The sequence below is a fragment of the Sciurus vulgaris genome, assembly GCF_902686455.1.
Source record: "Sciurus vulgaris genome assembly, chromosome: 19".
In the NCBI taxonomy this organism is placed as follows: Eukaryota; Metazoa; Chordata; class Mammalia; order Rodentia; family Sciuridae; genus Sciurus; species Sciurus vulgaris.
The window spans coordinates 31,973,704-31,992,155 of record NC_136480.1 but is presented as its reverse complement, the minus strand read 5'-3'; positions in this window follow the sequence as shown (position 1 = coordinate 31,992,155).

The window sequence follows — 18,452 nt, the reverse complement described above, 5'->3', positions numbered from 1 at the left end:
TATTTTTCAGGGCTAAATAACACACTCCTTTAATTATTCCTGTGTCATGGACATGAAGTGTTTCTATACCTTGGCTCTTCTACAGGATGCTGTTATGAGCATGCAAGCGGTGACATCTCCTAGAAATCTTGATTTCAGTTCCTTTGGATGTGTACCCAGAAAAGGTATGGTGGTAAGATCTAGTTGTTCTGCTTTTCATTTTTGGTGCTGGTTTCCATAATTGTAGTACCATTTTACATTCCCCTGATGACATGAGCATGACAATTTCTCCATATCTTCTATAGCCATTCTGTTTTCACTTTTGTTGATAATCGTCATTCTAACAAGTGTGTGGCAATTGATCATATTGGCTTTCTTTTTAGTGTTTCTTATTGAGAAATTAACAGGTGTATATATTCATGGGTAGGAGCCATGTACTTTTCAAATGCAGTGTGAAATTATTGAATTAATTAGAATGTTTATTGTGGTTTTGATTTTTATTTCTTTGCTAATTTGTTGATAAAGATAATCTTTTATTGCCTGTGGACTATTTGTATGTCTTTGTTGGAGAAATATGTTTGGATCCTTTTCTGTATTGTTTTGTTTTTGGCTTTGGTACTGGTGGTTGAACCCAGGGTGCATAACCACTGAGTCACCTTCCCAGCAATTTTTATATTTGATTTTGAGACAGGGTCTTTCTCAGTTGCTTATGGCCTCACTAAATTGCTGAGACTGGCTTTGCTGATTCCAGGTGTGTGCCACTGTGCTTATGGGGATTGTGAAGATGAGCTGGAAGGAGCAGTGAGGAGAAGAGGCAGAAGAATCCTGGTTGGAGGGGCAAGCAGGGTCAAGAAGGATGGAGAGGTTCACCTACTAGGTTCTATGCACAGGGAGCAGCACCAGCTGGGCAGCAAGCTGGTATTTACCCACTCTACAGAGATGGGAAGAAGCCACACAGGGGTCTGTAAATTTGGAACTGCAGTGTGATAAATAAAGTGGGCTGTGCTTTGTGGCACAGTAGAATGGAAACTTTAGAACTTCAGATGTTGACAGGCTGTGGCTTTTGGGGCTGATACACAGCAGCTTTGCTTATGGACACTTCACCATGGAGGCTTGCAACAGCTGCAGGTGTCTGTGACAAGAGGATCACAGTAGAATAAGCATGGTACCCTCACTGTGACCTCTGACAATCACACACTATTGTCATTATGGCCCCTGTGTTGAAAAAATAATCTAATTGTTGCTTCTGACACTCATGTAATACCCTCATTCTGACCTCTGACACTCACATACTATCCTCTTTGTGGCCTGTTATACACACACAAAACCTAATTCTTACCTCTGTAACTCTTATAACACCTTCACTATGGCCTTTGATGCTCACCTAACATCATCACTGAGGTATCTTACATTCATATAGCATCCTTACTGTGGCATCTCACATGCTCATAATACCCTCATTATTACCTCTGATGTTCATACAATATATTAATTGTGCCCTCTGACCTTCATGTAATATCTTTACTCTGGCCTCTGGAATGCACATCATATCCCCAATATGGCCCATGACATTGACAAAATAACTGTAGTGATGACTCTGTCACACATATAATGTCTTGACTTGTCCCCTAATATTCATCATATCTTCACTATGATACTCATATACTACCCTCACTTTGACCACTGACACTCATAATACATTCACTCTGACCTCTGACACTCACATACTCACATAATACCCTCCTGTGACTCTGGCACTTAATATCATCACTATGACCTATGATAGTCAAAAATTACCCTCACTCTGACCTCTGATGCTAACATGCAATTTGTGTGACCTCTGACACCCACAAATACCCTCACTGTGGCCTGTGGTACAGAACACCCCAAAAGTTTCCTCTTTAATTCACATAATACCCTCATGATGTCACCTGACACTCATCGAATATCCTCACTGTTTTATCTGGCATTCACTTATCATACTCATTGTAGCTGCTGAAAATCACATAATACCATCACTCTGGCCACTGATACTCACAACATCCTGACTGTGGCACCTGACACTCTCATGATAACCCTGATATGACCTCCCATATTTACTCAATATCTTAAATGTACACTCTGATCTTTACTTAATATCCTCACAGTGGCCTCTGACACACACATAATATCCCCCATATGACCCCTGACATTGGCAAAATGTCCTAAGTGAGGCCTCTGTCACTCACATGATACCCTCACTGCAACCCCTATCAGTCACATAATATCCTCAGTATTGCTTTTGATGCTCACCTTATACACTCACTTGGCCTCTGACACTCACATGCTATCTTCAAACTGTGGCCCTTGACACTCACATAACAGCTTCAGTGTGGCTTTGACACTCATATAATACCCTCACTGTGAACTCTTAAACTCACATAATATCTGCACTGTGATGTCTAACACTAACTAAATATCCTCAGTGTGGCCTTTGACTTTCATGTACTACCCTCAGATTTACCCCTGGTATTCACATAATACCATCACTGCATCCTCTTACATTCCATTAATATTCTCACTGTTGTCCTTGAAATTCATTTAATATCATCACAAGACACACACAAAATACCTATTGCAGTTCCAGCTTTGAAATAATATCCTCACTGTGCCCATAAACATTGACAAATATTCTGTGGCCCCTGACTGTCTCATAATATCCTAACTTTGTCCTCTAACACTCATATAAAACACTTCCTTGGCCTGTGACACTAGCATGATATTCTTATTGCATCCTCAGACACTCATATAATATCCTCACCATAGCTTCCAATACTTATATGTCACTCATTGTAACATGTGATACACAGTTCCTTGACTATGACCTCTGACCTTTACATAATATCCTCACTATGCCTCTGGTGGTCAAATAGTATTCACATATGACTCCTAATATTCAAATAGAATCCTCACTTGGCCTCTGACATTTACTTAATAGCCTCCACGTGGCCTCTGACATTGACATATTATCCTCACCTGGCCTCTGACACTCTTATATTACCCTCACTGTGGTCTCTGAAACTCACATAATATCAATAATGGCCGCTGACACATTATATAATCACTTGGCCTCTTATACTCATCTAATATTATTACTGTGGCTTTGGACATTAATTTAACAATATCATTAATGTATCCTTTGTTCCTCACCTAATATCCTCATTGTGCCCCATGAGGCTCACATAGAACCCTCACTGTGACCTCTGACATTGTCTTTATATCCTCAATGTGGTCTTGGTCACTAATATAATAACCTCACTCTAGCCCCTGACATTCACATATCCTCACTGTGGCCTCTGGCATTCACATATCTTCACTGTTGTCCTGGAGTTGACAAAATATCCTAAATGTGGCCTCTGACATTCATAGAAAACCCTCACTGTGGCCAAGGATGTTGAAAGAATTTCATAAGTGTGACCTCTGACTCTCACATAATACCCTCACTCTGTCTTCTAACGCACAGTTGGCCTCTGCCACTAACCTGATATCCCCACTGTGTCCTCTGACAATCACATAACATCCTCATTTTCACCTCTGATAGTCACATAAAATCCTGACTCTGACCTCTGAATCTCACATGTCTTCATTGGCATCTAACCCTCACATAATATCCTCACTTGGCCTCTGTCATTCACATACTATCAGTACTTTGGTCTCTGACACTCAATATATATTCTCAATTACCTTTGTCACTTATAACAAATCACAATGTCACTGTGGCCCATAACATTCACTCTTAATATCCTCACTATTACCTCTTATACTCAATACCCTCTTTGTGACCTGAAACACTCACATAATATCTTCACTGTAGTGCAGGACATTGATGACATATTGTAAATGTGGATTATGACATTCAGCTATTATGTCAGCTAATTCACATTGACCACTGGCACATAGTATTCTCAAAGGGCTTCTGACACATAATATCCCCACTAGGCCTCTCACAGTCTTGTAATAGCTTTATTAGGTCCCTGAAACTCACACAATCTTCTCATTGTGACCCCTGACACTCATATTGTATCCTCATTATGATCTCTGATACTGAATTCATATCTGTATTGTGGCCATTGACACTCATATAATCCCCTCACTGTCACCCCTGAAATTCATATAATATCTTCTTTGTGGTACTTGGCATTCACATAATAACCTCACTTGGCATCTTACATTCACATAATATCCTCAGTGAGGCCTGAATACTGACAAAATATGCCATCTGTTGCCTCCAACTTTTATATTATACCATAACTGTGTTTTCTGACACACACATAATATCCAAAATTGGCCTCTGACACTAACATGATATTCTCACTGTGGCCTTGGACACTCATGTAATATACTCCATATGGCCTCTGACATTGACCAAATACCCTCACTGTGACCTCTGACACTCACACTATGTGTGCTCTGTGACCTCTGAAACTCATAATATCCTCAATGTGGCCTTTAGCACTCATGGAATACCCTCAGAGGTGCCCCTAATATTCATAAAATATCCTCACTTGGCCTCTGACATTCACATAATATTATCTCTGTGGCCTTTGACACTCACATAATATCCTCGCTGTGGCCTCTGATTCATATAATACCCCTACTCTGGACTCCAGAACTAACAAAATATCCTCATGGAACTATCTAAAATGCTCATAATACCTACACTGTGATCACTGATTCCCACTGTGGAATTCAAATTCACACAGTATGCTCACTTGACCTCTGACACTCACATAATACTCTGATTGTGACTTCTGATACACAATATCTGTTCTGTGACCTATGACCTTCACATATCCTCATAGTGGCCTCTGACACTTATATCATACCTTCACTGAGTTCCCAGAATTTGACAAAATACCCTAACTATAACCTCTGATACTCATAGAATATTCCGTGTTGCTTCTGATGGCCTCAATTTTGCCTCTGACATTCATATAGTACCCTCATTGTGGCTCGTGACACTCACAAAATGTCCTCACATTTGCCTCTGACATTCATATAATATATTTAATGTGGCCTCTGACATTCATATACTACCATCAATATGGCCCATGACATATATAATATCCTCACTGTGACTTCTGATATTCACATAATGTCCTCATTTTGGCACCTGTCACTCATGTAACACCCTCATGTGAGCTCATACTCATATTATCCAAATTGTAAACTCTGACACTAACTGTCCTCAATATTGCCTTTGACACTGATGAGAGACACTCACTGTTGCCCCTAACATTCTTTCCAGACAGACATTACTATTGCCAAAGTCTGAGATGTGGGGAGGATGTCATTCCAGAAAGTGCTTGTTTGTGACTTCAGAAATCTATGTTCTATTACCATGTTTGCCACCTATACACTAGAGTTGAATTCTTTTAAATCTAGAAGCACAGTCATGATTCCTGTGTTCTGGGAAGAGTGCTGGGGCAGGATATTGGGTGAGAGTGAACAATAGATAATGAGAAAGCTCGCCACTTACCATGCATTTGAAAATATTGCATTGAATCCCATTAACATGTGCAATTAATCAGTGTTAATTAAAAATACATAGAACTAATCATTCTATTTGATCACTGAGAGGTAGGCCTTCAACACTGGGGGAGTGAGTTTATATCCTTACAGTTTGTTTCTTGCTTGTGAAATTGATCATTTTCAGTCTCCTGTGAAGATAACTGTAGCTAGTGCTGTTTTCTTATTTATCATGGTCTTCACAATAATGGAAAATGGTGGCCACACATTTTGTACTATGTGCCTTACATGTTTTTTGTTGGTATTTTTGGTGTGTATTTTAAGACAGTGGTGGTTAAATAGTTTGGAAGGAATAGGACAGAGATGGAGTGCCTTATTGTCAAAGAATGATGGGGTTACTTGATGGCACTGAAATCCTTGAGATGTTATTGTCCATACATGGTCATTATGATTGAATTTGATGAATCTGGCAGATTAATCATTGGGAAGTCACTTGTTTCTTGCTTTTTTTCTACACTCTTCTTTGCAATCAAGTCACTGAATATGCCCACCCAGAAAAGGAGAAGGGTACCTGCAGGAGGGGATGCTGTCCACCTGCTTTGTTTTCAACTCTTCTGTTACAAAGATTTGTCTGTTCCCTTCACTTATTGTCTAGGTAAATAATTATTTATGTGAGTAAACATATTCATTTTTTGCTTTCTATTATATTTCTCTATTAAAGCTATTTATTTTCCTGCTCATATTCTTCCAGCTTTGGTTCACTGAATATCTGGTACCTTGTTCCTAGGTTATTTGTCAGACATCCACATTTCAGAGACTTTATTCCTCCTCTCCTCTCCTTCTCCTCCTCCTCATCCCCCTCCTCTGCTCCTCCTCCTCCTTCTTTTCCTTCTCCTTTCTTGTTTCTTCCTTCTTCTTTTTTTCTCTTCTGTTTCCTCCTCTTCTGCTTCCTCCTTCTCCTTTGCCTCCTCTTCCTCCTCTTTTTATTTCTCTTCCTCATTCTTCTTTCTTCCAGGTTCATTTGCATTCACCATTCCAGATCCTAGAATCATCCATTTCTCCAGGGAAATAGGCCCCTTTTTACTGGTATTTCCTAGGGCCAGCTGTGTAATTTTTCAGGCCAAGGGCAAAATGAAAACAGAGTCCTTGTTCAAAAAGCAGGTAGCCTATGACATTAACATTATGCAATAGAAATCTATTCCTTTCTTTTGTGATCTCTTGACATGTCATGTGCATTTTATTTGTCCTTTAGTGTTTTTCTCATTACAGAAAAATGAGCATTTTAAATTATTAGGAAAACTTTTAATATTCATCTTTATGCAATGTCAATTCTAAAGGCAAATGTACAAGGTAGTCATGTTTCATAGCCTGCATACCCACATTGAGTTCATCCATACCACAATAGTGAAAGTGTTATACACAATCAGTGCAACTGTTTTTGTTACACCTCAAAAACAATTTACAGCTTATCCCATTGATTTGTTAGTGAGTTAGAACTTAAAATAAAGTGACTAAATTGTCCTAGTTTCCTTTCCCTTCACATCCTCAGCTGGAGAGATGGACTAACAGTGAAGTACTATGAATGACAAAGGTTAAGACAGGGGTCCTTGGTCTTGGGGAGGAATACACTGCCTTCTTTCTGCATTTGAATTAAAAAAAAAAGACAGAAATGTCAAGCATTTCTCAATATGACAAAAATTTGAAAAATAAAGAACACTCCTTAAACAGTATAGTATTGTAATCTAAGCACAAAATTATTCTGAAAATATCTAGAAGTTATATATCTTATGTAATAGAATGTTTATATCCATCAAAGAATAGCACCCTACTTCCCCCTAACCCCAACCAACATGCTACGCTTTTTTTCCAAGAATGTATACACACACACACACACACACACACACACACACATATGCACACACACATACATATATTTTTTTTGTACTGGGAATTGAAGCTGGGGACATTTAACCCACTGAGCCACATCTCCAGTCCTTTTCTGTATCTTAAGAAGAGATACAGGGTTTCACTGTGTTGCTTAGGGCCTTGTTGAAATGTTGAGGCTGACTTTGAACTCTTCTTCCTCCTGCTTCAGCCTCCTGAGGCACTGGGATATTTTCATGTTTGACTATTTTAAAAAATTCATGTAAGTGGTATGAAGCAGTACTTGTCCTTCACTTAGTGTAATTTCAGACTTATTAATATTGTCACAATTGTCAGGATTTAGTTCTTTTTTAAAGACCAAATAACACACTCCTTTAATTATCCATCATTAATATGAAGTGTTTCTATACCTTGGCTCTTGTGCAGGATGCTATAATGTGTGTGCAAGTGGTGACATCTCCTAGAGATCTTGATTTCAATTCATTTGGATCTACACTTAGAGGAAGGGTGGCTGTAGCATAGTCGTTCTGTTGTTGATTTTTAGAGCAAATTCCATGCTTATTTCCATAATTGTGGTAGCATTTTCCATTTCCAAAAATAACAATTGAGCATGAAAGATTGTCCATATCATCTGTAGCAGCACCTTTTTCATTTTCTGTTGATAATGACCATTCTAACAGGTGTGTGGCAACAGATTGTTTTCTTTTTAGTATTTGACAAATTACTGCTGTATATAATCATGGGTAGGAGGTGTTTAATTTTCAAATACAATAAAATTATGGAATCAAATTGATATGTTTATTCATTACAGTTTTGTTTTTTATTTTCTTGATGATTAGTTGACATAGAGCATCTTTTAATTCTCTGTGGACCATTTGTATTTTTTTATTAGAGAAATGTCCATTTGAAATTTTGCTTCTCTTTTTGGTGTGCTTTTTGTACCAGGTATTGAACCCAGGGCAACTTTACCACTAAGCCATGTTCCTAGTGCTTTTTATATTTTATTTTGAAGACAGGGTCTTACTGAATTACACAGGGACTCACTATGTTGTTGAGGCTGGCCTCAAACTTGCAATCCTCCTGTCTCAATCTCCTGACCAATGGGATTGCAGGCATGCCAACACCACCCAGCTCCATTATTGATTTTTAAAAAGGTTATTTATTATAGAGTTCTGTGAATTAATTATGTATTTTGGACCTTATGCTCTTCTCAGGTGATATGCAAATAATCTCTGCCATTCTGGCAGTTGAATCTTTTCTCTGTTCATGCTTTAGTTGACTGTGCAGAGATATTTGGTTTAATGAAATTTCACTTGTCTATATATACTTCTGTCCCCTGTTCTTTTGCTGTTATAGCCAAGAAACAATTTCCTAAAGCAAGACTGTGAAGCTTTTCTTATGCATTCTTTCTAAATTTTTTCTTGCAAGCTTATTCTTGTCTTCTTTTATTTTAGATTGAAACACATTAACTTCACCTGCTTATGGGATACAGCATGATACTTTGATACAGCATGATACTTTGTAACTCTGTAAGAACCCAGAAACCACTCTGGACATTTGAACTCACATAAGAGGGTTTATTAAGCAAACAGAGTGCCTCCCTGCAGGATAAGAGAGAAAATGAGAGGAAAAGAGAGAGAGCATGCACAAAATAGAGAGTGAAAAGCCAGGAGGAAAAAAAGCATGGGGAAAAAAATGACAGGGGAGCTATGCTTAAGCACTCAAATTCCATGGGGTAACAGGGGACCAATAAAGGAGAAGGATACTTCAAATCTGACTGATGAACCAATAGCTAGCTAGGATGTTCACAGACTGACAAGAAGTTGGGGGGTGAGGAAGTGACTGCAGCATAATGGATAGGGGAGCAGCTTTATATTATAAACACTGTGTAGTTCTCAAAGGAGAGTGATCATATTTGTACTCTTAGACTGATGGAGAGAGATTGGCAAATGGGGCCCCAGTATTTTCTTATAGAAATTTTAAAAATTCAAGTCTCACATTTGCATTTTTAGTTCCTTTTGAGTTGATGTTTCAGTAAGGTGTAAGACAAGGTTCTGATTTCTTTATTCCCTACATAGTTATTCAGTGTCCACAGCACCATTTGTAGGAGATTATCCTTTTTTCATTGTGTATTCTTGGCTCCCGTCTCAAAGATGAACTGACAGCATATGCATGGGCTTATTCTGGTTTTGTTTTCTGTGCATTGGTCTGTACATTGCTGCAATTTTACAAACACAGTTTAAATTCCTATAGGTCTGTAATTTATTTTAAAATCAAGGAGTATGATGCTTTCAGCTTTGCTGTCTTGAGGTTTCTTTGGCTGTTCAACGTCCTTCTTAGCCCATTGTGTTGCTCCACCAGTACAACACAGAATAGGTAATTTATGAAGAATAGAAATTAGTTTTCATAGTGTTCCAGGTACTAGGATTTCCAAATCAAGGCACATTCATTCAATTATCAAGAGCACAAGTAACAATAAGTGTTGGTAAGAATGTGGGGAAAAGGTTCACTCATGCATTGCTATTATGAGTGCAATGTGGTGCATCCCCTCTGGAAAGCAGTACAGAGATTCCTCAGAAAGAATTGAAATGGAACTACCATTTGACCCAGTTATCCCACTCATTGGTATATATCTAAAAGACTTAAAATCAGCACACTACAGTGACACAGCCACACCAATGTTTATAGCAGCTCAGTTCCCAATAGCTAAGATATGGAACAAACCTAGGTGACCTTCAACAGAAGAATGGATAAAGGAAATGTGGTACATATACACAATGGGATATTAATAAACTACAAAAATAATAAGTTTATGACTTTTGCTGGTAAATTAATGGAAGTGGAGACTACCATGCTACTAGAAATAAGGCAGTCCCCCCAAAATAAAGGCCGAAAGTTCTCTCTGAGATGCAGGTGCTAACACACTATAAGATGGGGAGGAAAGAACAGATTTCAATGGATTGGACAAAGGGAAATGAAGGGAAGGGAAGGAGAATGTGAGTAGGAAAGACAATAGAAAGAATCAAACATAGCATTCCTATGGTTGTATATGTATCAACAATCAGTAAAACTGCACATCATGTACAACCAGAAGAATGGGATCCTAATTGGAATAAGTTATTCTCTACTCATTCAAATCTCCTGATGGTATATATCAAAATACACTCTATTGTCTAAATAAATAAAATTAATAAAAAGATGCCACCATCTGGGGAGGGCTTTCTTGATGCTGCAAAAGACACACCCACTCAAGAGGAATGCATCTTCATCTTCTGCAACTTCTTCTTCCACTTTTTCTTCCTAGTCCCTCAACCTACTGAATAGTACTTCCAATATTTAGGGTGTTTTCCCCTTCAGCCTGCTCTCCCACAGGCCAATCATTTCTGCAAACACTCTCATAGTTGAACCCAAATTTATCCCAATCCTAGGCATTTCCTAGGTTTCTATCAATCAAACTGGAAATTCAAGAAGTTGTAAACATTTGCATGGAGGTTTTTCAGTGGACATCAGCTTTCAACTCCACTAGATAAACACATAGAATGTGTTTGTTAGAAATATTAGACTGTGTTCAGCTTTGTAAGGAAATGCCCAAATCCTTTAAAGTGGCTGTACAATTTTGTGATCCTGCTGGCAATGAATGATAATTCCTATTAAATCTCTTCCTACACACAGGAATTTACATTGTCAGATATTGGATTTAAGTCATTCTTATAGTGTAATTAATTGCCATTTTCTCATAAAACATGATGTTGAGCATCTTTTTCTGTGTTTATTTGCCGCCTTTATATATGCTTTTTTTTTCTCATTTGGTTTGTCCATAGCACTATTTAACAGAGCAGCTAATAGTTGTTGAATATTTTTCTGGCAGGCATTGTTTTTGGTGATTAACTAATTTAATTTTCATTTTCCTTCACATTATCCCTATTAAGTGGTAAGATTATTATCATCATTTTGTGAACAAAATATATGAGATTTAGGAATGTGAAATATTTCACTCAAGGTCTCCCAGTTAGCAAATGTTCCAGATAGGATCAGAACCCATGGAATCTTTGTCTAGTACAAATGTCCTAATTTTTATATTCTGTATCACTTTGGAAATGAATATGTGATAGTTTTCAAGGCATTGAGATTTAACACCTCATTAGCCCTCTATCATATTCTGTTCATCACTGCACAGGCCTGCAGACAATCCTATGACACAGAGATGTGAATAGAAGAAAGAGCTTGGAGCACTGAAATCTCATGCCACATCCTCTGCATGTTTCTCACCATAAGGTCCAGAACCACATTGAGGGTACTGCACCATCATGTGGAGCCTAGGACCTAGAAAATTCTTTTTAATCTCTCTGTCAAAATATAATTTCTACAAATTCATTTTGAACCTGTCAATAGACACCCAGAATGTCCAAGAATCCATTTTTACCATCCTGATGTCTATTTTCTCATCTATAAAACAGAAGATAATGAAGTATAACTCTGTAATGGAGATAGAGTCTGCTTTTTCCCACATTTTTTATTGGTGCATATGGTTGTATATCAGGGTGGATTATGTTGTTATATATTTGTGCATACACACAATATAACAATATAATTTGGTCAGTATTATTCCCCCTCAGGCCCCTTCTCCCTCCCCTCACCCTGTTCCTTTCCACTCTTCTACTAATCTTCCTGTTTATGAGATGTCCCTGCAACTTTCATAACCTTCTTCCTTTCTAACATTCATATATGAAGGAAAACACATGACCCTGACCTTCTTAGTTGGCTTACCTCATATAATGCTCTTACATTCCATCCATTTTCCTGAAAATGACATAATTTTGTTCTTCTTTATTGCAAAATGCAAATTTATTGTGTACAGATGTCACATTTTTATCCATTAATTTGTTGATGGACACCTAAACTCATTCTATAGTCTGCCTCTTGTGAATTGTGCTCCCATAAACATGGGAAATGAGCATACCATTATTGTATAATTTTAATTGTTTTGGATAAACACTGAGGAGTTATACACCTGGGTCATATGGTGGTCCCAAGTCCAGGTTTTTAGGAAACCTCCATACTTATTTCCATAGTCATTGTCCTAATAACCAATCCCACTAACAGTGTAAAGCGATTGATTTTCTCCTCATTCTCTCCAAAATTTACTATTTTTTAAATTTATTTGTTCTTTTCAATTATATGTGAGAGTAGAATTATTTAGACGTATCATATATATATGGAGTATGACTTCCCATTTTTGTGATTGTACATGATGTGGGGTTTCACTGATTTTGTATTCATATGTGAACATAGAAAAGTTCTATAATTCATTCTATTGTCTGACCCATTCCCTTCCCTCCTCCCTCTTCCCAATTTGGTGAGCCTGTCTTCTTCTCTGCCTCCATTTACTGTGAGTCAGCACCACATATCAGAACATTTGGGCTCTTGTTTCTTGAAATTCGCTTATTTCACTTAGCATGATAATCACCAATTTCATCCATTTACCTGCACATGCCATAATTTTATTCTTTGTTTGATTGATGTTCCATTTTGTATATATATACCACACTTTCTTTATCCATTCATCTATTGATGAATGGTTGGTTCAATAATTTAGCTATTGTGTATTTAAGTGTTATAAACATTGATGTGACTGTGTCACTGTAGTATGCTGATTTTTAAGTACTTTGGGTATAGACCAAGAGTGATATAACTGGGTCAAATAATGGTAGTTCCATTCCAAGTTTTGTGAGAAATCTCCATACTGCTTGCCAAAGGGGTTTGTTGTCCCACCAGTGTTTACTCATTTTTACAAGCAAATATATAGTATTCTTTAAGGATTGTGAAAAAAATATTTCTACAAGACAGTCCCCCAAGAAAAATGGAGGGACAGTGTGCCTTGTGTGCAGGGAGAAAAAATTGGTCAAACTTTAAACCTCTCCCAGCAAATCCTTTCCTAATAACAATGGACACTAAAGGAAAGGGGCAGATACTGAATCCTGGGACCTGAACTTTGACCTTCCTCCATTGCAAATTAGCCCTAAATGGAGGCACAGCAAATATTGAATCTCTGGGAAACAGTAGATCCCAGGGAAAATAAAACCATGGTCAAGATTGGAGTGCTCATCCCTCAGGATCTGAGCTTCTCTCTCCCCAGTTCATAATGAGTTTCAACCTTTTTTTACTACTGCCTTTCTCAGTTAGTTTTAAACTGTACAATTAATCCCTGACTGTCAAAACTGCATGTTCACAGTCTCCAATGAAAATATAAAACCCAGAGTCCTTTTGTAACTCCTCCATATCCAGAAAATGGGCCCTCCTATGCCTGAGTGATGGACTTTGCTGCAGAATAAAGGAAAGCTTGCTGAACCAAGGTTTGCTTTCTATCTCCTGCCTCTGTCACTTGTGGGTCATGAACTTACAAAGTGGACCAGTGTTACATCCTGGCCTAAGGCCTATTTTGTCCACAGGCCATTGTTTAATACTAGTGGAACCCATTTCTGAGTTTTTTATGACTGGCAGCTTTGATCCCCACCCTCAATAAGATAGGCTACTTAATTGCCAGAGAATGACTGTAATGGGCCCCCCAAATGTTTTTTTTTTTTTTTTAATGTAAAGGTAATCTGCAAGTTTAAGCATTTTATTTTACTCCTTTGTCCCAGAATGGCAGGAATATGAAAATGGTTGTGGACCCAATTGAAGGGTACCAAAAATTTAGACTTAAGGACTAAAAGTACACAGTCTAATATACACTCATGGGCCTTGGTACCTTCACATCTGTACAGCATGAATTCCAACAATTAGCCCAATTAGCATCAGATGCTTTTTGATGTCTGTTCAGCAAGGACTCTGTTAAATGATTGTTTTATTAAAACATCATCTTTTTCTTAGGTTTATATTCATAGGTGGACCATTCTGCTAGAATATTTCCCAAGAAACAATCTATAAGATCAACACAGTATTACACACATCTTAAAGATCCATAAACAGATACAAACAAAACATCTTAGAGAAAGACAAAGAAGATCTAGGTAGTAGTTGGAGCCTTTAAAACAGACCAGATAGAGGAAAATCACCCCAAGTTTCCAACTCCCAATTAACCATAACTTCTACACCAGTGGTACCACAAATTTCCTGAGGAAGAAGGACCAAATGTATAGAATCAGGGTCTTGATATGTATAAGAAAAATGTGGCTCAGTTCAGGTCCCATGGTAGCTCAGACCCTTGAATTCATGGGAGCAAGCACTCTGGGATGCCTAGTCTGAGTCACAGCCCCAATGGATGCACCCAGAAAACCACTCTGGACACAGGAACTCATACAAGAGATTCTAATAGGTGGATGACCAGAGTGTCTGCTCTCAGGGCTGGGAGAGAGAGAGAGGGAAAAAGGTGGGAAGCTTCTCTTAAGTGGTGGAATTTCATGGGCTAATGAAAATCGGGCCAATTGCTGATGACAAAGTTCACAGGTTAATGATGGTCAGAGCAGTGGCTGCTGAGAATTTTTGCAGACTGACAATCTGGATTGTAAAATGGTGTGTGTATGTGATGGGGAGCAGCATAATGGTGGTAGCAAAATGGTAGCTCTGATGCCAGTAGGTACAGAGGGGAGCTTAGAAAATGACCTTTAAGGGCATTGTTCCCATCATTGGGAAGGAGACCTTAGGGAGTTGAGATAAAACAGACAGCTTAAAAAAAAGTCCATTCTTTCAGAAGAAGTACATTTGCTTCTCCATGAATTTGCAAAAGAATGTCTGCATTCTTTCCAACTTACCCTGTGGAGACTTACAGCTATCAGTTTTATTTGTTTTTTTTTTTTTTCAAATTAGACCACAATGGAACAATCCATAGACTTTCAGGAAAGGAAGGTGGGTGTTCCCTGTAGCAAAAGGGGCTCTGGAAGTTGCTGGGATGGTCTCTCTATATTTCCCTTTACTCCCAGAAGGATTCCTTCTGATTTAACTCAAGGCATACTAGCCTTTCTCCTAGCTTTCCAGTAGTCAGCTCTCAAAAAATTAGCCTTACCTCCTCAGCATGGAAGTGTGATTGCATGAGGTTTCAGGCCTGCCCAAGAAAGCCAGAGCAGTGTCTGCTCTCAGGTCTCATCTTGGTCTCCAGTTTTGTTATTGAAAACTTGGTCCGTGTCACTAATGTCAATCCAATAAAAAGAACATGATTTTGAAGTTCTATTTATTTGTGAGCAAAGGGGAAACACAGGGACTCCTGACCCAGAGGCAGTAATTCTGCCATTTAGGGTAAACAGAGCTATTTTAGAGAAGGTATACAACCACTGCATTCCAGGTGTACCCTGGCAGGGGGTCTCCGATGCATCCTGATGGTGTATTAAAATCCACTTGTAATTTGGTATTCAGCTACTTCCTAGTTCTTCTGGTGACATCTCCTTCCAATGGAGAACATATAACTCAAGGGAATCTTGTTCCCTGTCCCGAGGTTACAGAGAGGGAGAAGAGAAAAATACAAACAAGTCACTTTTAAAATAAGCAGCAAAGGTTTGATTTAAAAGTCACAGTGGACCTGTTATACTCTCACTTCCATTTTAAAGTTTTTCTTTTATTTTCCCATATTAGAGTTCACTCTTTATAAAATGAATTCCATTGTTTTGAAAAATGGCAGGCATTCATTTATGTTTCAGCCCAGCAGAGGATGGGAAAGTTTCTTCACCATTAAAATAATCTAGGTGGTGTGTTTCTCTGTGCGTGTGTGTGTGTGTGTGTGTGTGTGTGTGTGTGTTATTGTTGTCTTTGTTTTAGCTTTTTAGGGAAAGTGTCTTGATGGGATGCCCAGGCTGTACTCACTCTTGTGGGTTCATGCTGTCTTGCCTCAGCTTCCTAAGCAGCTGGGACTGCAGGCACAGGATGGCAGGTCACTTCTACTTTTTATCTAAAGGCTCTACTTTTGTCTAACCCTAAAACCCAGTAGTTTCCAGTCAACTCTATATGGTCTTCTTTTCAGGAATGTCATGTAAATGGAGTGAAATAAGTACCCTTTGTATCCTGGATTCTTTGACTTAGCAAAATGCATTTAAGTCTCATTCTTGTTGAGCTAATCAGTAGGCTATTCTTTTTTGATGCATAGAAATTTCTTGGAAGAAGTACATTTGCTTCTCCATGAATTTGCAAAAGAATGTCTGCATTCTTTCCAACTTACCGTTTCACTGAAGGAAGCTGCTGTCAACACTTGCATATGCAGCCGTGGTCCACCTAGGGCTTTGAATATAGTCCATGCCACAGTGCCACTGAGGTTTCTTTTAAAATGAACATGTTTTCTTTTCCTCTTCTCCCTCTCCTCCTCCTTCACTTGGGGACAGGGAACCGACTTAAATTTTTTTTTCCATTCTAATCCCAATTATCTGTCTTTGAGTGCCCACCCACCAAAGGAACCAAGTAATTAAGATGTCAAGGATGACACTAGAAGATCTCAAGAATTGCTGTCTCCCAATGTAACATGTGAATCCCAATTCCCCCACAGGGATACCTGCCACATAGTCTCTGAATAGCTTCCAAAACATTACCAGTTCCCTACAATGTGCAGAATCACAGTCTCTGTGTCCGGAGGTCTCTGTGCTTCCCCTTTGGTAGCAAAGCACTAAACCTACATTCTTTGTTTTTCTCAAACCCATGACCTCCTTAATAAATTTGCATTCAGTGACATGCCTTCAGTAACATACACTATTTCTGTGGACATCAGTTTACAAATAATTTGGGTAAATAATCACTGTGTCATAGGGTAACTTTATTAATGATAAAAATTCAGTATCCCTTCTCCAGAAGAACATATTTGACTTCCCAACAACAATCAAGGAGACTTCCTATGATCTGCAATCAACCACTATTTGTTAATCATGGGTTTTATGTGAAGTCCTGTTACTTATGAGTGATTAGTGGGATCTTCCAGTATTTTAAATTTTATTTCCTCAGTGACATAAACTGTTAAGCATCTTTTCAGATGTTGCCATGATGTCTACAGAGCTTCTTTGGTGAAAATTCTTTTCATGTCTCCATCTTTCTCCTCCACTCTTGTCACTTTCTGCAACACTGTAGTACAGTATCCTATCATTTTAACTAGTTGGACATGACTGTGAATCTAGGCACTTGTGGATTTTGATTATTTTATCATTTAGTAGGTATATATGCTGCAACCTATTTTACAACTTACCTCTAATTTTGGCTATTTCTCTGCATCATAATTTTGAAGACAAAATTACCAGACAAGAGCAGTGATACCAGAAGTGAGTAGAAGATATATGATATTGTAATATTTCCCACGGTTCATCTGCTGAAATATTTGGTGACATATAATGTGCTCCTCTATTTAAAAATGCAACTCTAATTTTTCCTTTTTCTAATTTGAACAATACTACAAATCCATACTTTCCACAGCATGAACTATCAAGGACAGCAATTTTCCATGTATTCCTCTATAATTTTAATTTGGCATTGTGAACTAATGTGAAACACTTGCCCAGAAAATGAAAAGACTCTTGCTACCTAAGGCAACATACCCTTTGGAGCTGCTGCTTAAATGAATCCATAACAAGAATTCTTCTTCCTTTTAAGATACCTTGCAAGGTGGTCCACACCTATAATCCCAGGGACTTAGAAGAATGATCAAGGATGATCACAAGTTCAAGGACAGGCTTTCAAAACTTGGAAAGGGGCTAAGCAAATTATTGATAACCTGTCTCAAAATAAAAAGGGCTGGGGAAATGTCTCAGTAGTTAGTCAATTCTGGGTTCAATACCTGACCCCAAACAATGACAACAAAATGATTTGGACCCAATTTACTAAAATGCAATGAAATATTTAGAAATTATATTTTGGCATTTTTAGAATCATGCCATCAAATCGCTTTTATTTTTTGAGAATATTTTCTTATATGTTCATGAAAACACTGGAAATTATTTTTAAAGATATATTTATACATGTGCATTTTTATGGGGTACCTTATGGTAATTCAGTACATGTGTATAGGTAGTAGTAATCAGATCACAGTAATACTATTTCCATCTCTTCAACTATTAATTATTTTTATGTGTTGGGAATTTAATTTTAAAACATATTTTAGATTGTTTTAACCTATAGTT